Below are 3911 nucleotides of genomic sequence, written 5' to 3' on the forward strand. Positions count from 1 at the left end.
TTCATTTTTTAATTTATGTTAAATTTTTTCGAGAGCTAATAATTTGAGAAACGTAAATATTTTGTGTCTTTGAAAACTATTTTTCATTCTCTTGAAAAATAATATTATTATTTTACTATAATTATCTTTTTTTTCTTTATTATTATTATTATCAAGTAGATATATACTTTTTTTCCGGGCATTTTTTTTTCATTCTTATCTTCCAATTTAAAGTGGTTCGCATACATTTTTGATTTCGATATTGTTATTCTTACCCCATGTTTTAGTACCGATGTACCGAAAAACTATTTTTAAAGTATTAAACAAAAAATATCAAGATAACTGGCCAGCTACTTTTAAAGGTGAACATGTGGGTTCCGAGCTTACGTGCGTGAAGGCTGGTTGGTGCTGAGTTGTGGTGAATGGCGTCCTCTAATAATGGTTCTCAATGACCTATTTCCCCCTCTATCTTCTCCAAAGAATACTGAATTAATTTATTAACGACCCTCTTACCAGATTATTAGCAAGTATTTTAATGAGATTAAAAATATTGAAGATGGACGAAAATAAATTTATCTGGGAGCTTTTGGCAACCGGTTCACATATCTATTTTTAAAAAATAAACAGTTTTTTTCTTCCTCTAACTAACCGTTTTATAACTTCTATCGCCGATTTCTCAGATCAATCGATTTTTTTAAGGTCTGATTCAACGGTGGGGGGGGGGGGTTAAATCAACATGAAAAGCTTTTTTTTTTTTTTTATTATAAAAATCGCCTTTAAATTTCTTTTTGAAAAATAAAGTATACCATAGAACTACTAATTGTTTCCTTATTTTCCATCAGTCTTAAAATATCATGTAGTTTCCGTTCTTCCATCTGTATTTCAACACGAGTACGTGGTTTATCTAGCTTTATAGAAAATAAAATAAAAATAATTTATAATAGTAAAAATAAAAATGGAATATTCGTTTTATAGAATACAGAAAAAGGGTAGCCTTCATTCTGACCGATGCTATTTGAAGCACTGCACCCCTTGAAATGAGCCGAGATGTGGAGAGAGGACTAGTTGCGCGTTGCAATGGTTACAGCTGTATTTGTGTATATATATTAATTGCATCGTTTGGACAATTAAATTTTCCTCCTGAAGCATTATAACACAGTTTTGAAAAATACCTAATTTAGCTGGATAAAACGTATAACTCTTTAATATGGATTTAGGCTCTTTTGGATGTAGAAAATGAGTTTTGCAATATACTGTCAGTTCTTTAAACGCCTTCCAGTTGTTTGGAAACTGCTTCCTATACTCTGAATTAATCGAAGTAATGTAAACACAAAAATGGTGGCATTTTACATTGTATTTTTGTGCTGGTTATAATTAAGATTATGTGAAGTTCTATTACCACTATCCATAAATTGCCACCGGCCTCAAATTTCTGGGTCTAGCCTGAATATTCTTATTTAAAAACAGGTCGATTTCTTTAAAATTATTTTTTCTTTTAAAAATTATAAGAGAACATAACGAAATAGTTGTCACTTATCATAGTTCTGCATTGAAAATGTTAGATAATTTTTTTCGTAAAAACTAAAAGTATACTATAAATAATTATTATTATTATTGAGGCCAATACTCTGACATTATAAAAGAGAGACAGAGCGCCCCCAAGGACAGCCTCTTAAGTCGCTCTTGTTCAGCTGTGCGTTACGTCACAAGGACGCCACTGTATCAGTTAGATAATAGCTCTATATCTCAGCTTCTAAAATGTTCTCTTTTTTTTTTTTCTTTTTTTCCAATACGTCATAGTTCCTTGTCTAGATCTTTATTGTAATACCATTCCTAGACAGATCAAATTTACTGATTTATTTTTCAGATTGAATTTAAAGTATCATTTACAACAATTCCTATGTCTAACAATATCAAATTACAATCAGAATATAATTATGCATATTAAAAAAAATACAGATTTTATTACCTTAGTTACACGAATCAAAGATTGTTTATTTATTGTAATTCTAAGGTACAAAATATTAATGTTTTTTCATTTTAATCTAAAAAATTCGAACAATTTTGTGATATTGTAAATATTTATGCATCCACTCAAAACGAACATTCCTTATCGCAAAGTTCAATTTCTATTCTAAACAGCCATTGTTTATATTAGCCAGATATAAACCTTCTTTTAGCTTAGTTATTCAGCTTTTTATAAAATTTAGAAATGTTTTCCGAATCATTCAAAAAAACTAATGAAAAGGTTTTCATGGGAACTTGTACTTAATAATTTATTTTTTTTTAAATTATTTATTTAATGTAATTTACAACTGTACAAATAATACAATAGGTAAATATGTAGTATGTTTCATATACACTTGAAAATCTTGGGAAGGAACCACCCATTGGTGGTACTTCAAACATTAATTTAAATTAGAAGGTCCCGTGGCCATCTTTTTTTCAGACGCCTCAGAGGATTACCAGGGATTGTTAAGGATGAAAGATTAAGAATTAATGGGTTAGGATGGTTAAGGAGTTTAAAATAAAAAGACGCATATCTGTTTTGGGTCAAATCTGCAACGAATGGGATGTTGAGGTCTTTATGAATGAGTTACTAAATAATTAAAAAAAAAAAACAAAAAAAAAACACACAGGTAGTGACTGCCATGCACTTTATCTTTGCTAGCTATACTTGTCCAATTCATATAATTTTGTAATCGTTTCGACGCTGCAGTTTCTATAACAAGACGTTTTTTCGACAAACGGACAGCCACTGAGTGACCGATTTGGTAGACAACCGCAAGTGGTCTGAACAGTACAAAACAAAAAAGCAACAAAATCGCTCCTTCCTATAAAGAGACAACCCTGACGAAGATGCACACAAGCAATAGCTAAAAATGCGTTTCGCTTCATCACTCTGAAACATAAACCCGTTAAAAAGTGCACATTAGAAATTTGACCTAATTACAATGCATTTCCTTCCTACTAGGCATAGGAAGTAAAAATAGGACTGTACTGTCGCAGAAGTTATTAAATTAAAGGATATATCTCAGTTACACGACTTGGATTTGGTGTGAATCTCGAATCTATAGATTAAGCTACAAACGGTCAAGCTTGCTCAAGCAGGATATTGTAAAGGCTTCTAAGCATGGCATTTTTATAATGTTCGTTCTATCAAAAACACTTAACAAACTGCACATCATAGCATAACTTGAAATCATAAACTCAAATAAAAAAATTCTACCATAATAGATCTAACAGAACGCACAAACAGCAAAAGAATCTTAGGAGCTAAGCATATAATCAAAAACATAAATAAAACTGTAAACTACAAGATTGACACAAAAAAATTAAATACACATATAAAAAACACATTAAATATATAATTATAGATAGATTATATTGGAAGAAGATAGTGGCCGTAGGAAGTAGATTGTAGGAAGATACACCGGGTGGCGGTCCATAAATATATCAAAATAGTAAAAGAAAACTTGTATTGTTAACCAACGTTATATTGTTAACCACTTAGCTCTGTTTCAATCTGACAACCCTGAGCCCGAAGCCCTGGGCAAAACGTTGGTAACAATAAATAGTTTCCTTTCACTATTTTGATACCTTTATTGACCACCACCCGGACTATCTTCCTTCAATGTCTTTATTTCATTTAATAACATTTTGGCCCCCAAACATTCTCCCCATTTTCAGGTTATCTGATCCCTTAGGTTATTGCTATCCGTTTCTGAATAGAAATTTTGTCATCAAAGTAACTGATTTATATAATGTTACAATCTTATTTTTAAACAATACCATTCACTTATGCTACGTCTTATATTTCCTTTTAGCACAATGTTATGTTGACTTAGGTATTATCTCTCTAAATCTGCCAGGCAATGCAGTTTGGTTTCTTCCATGTTGATAGATCTAGATTGAATTCGATCTATTTTATA

Source organism: Halyomorpha halys, unplaced genomic scaffold, assembly GCF_000696795.3.
Source record: "Halyomorpha halys isolate HHAL.00 unplaced genomic scaffold, Hhal_1.1 Scaffold994.1, whole genome shotgun sequence".
NCBI lineage: Eukaryota > Metazoa > Arthropoda > Insecta > Hemiptera > Pentatomidae > Halyomorpha > Halyomorpha halys.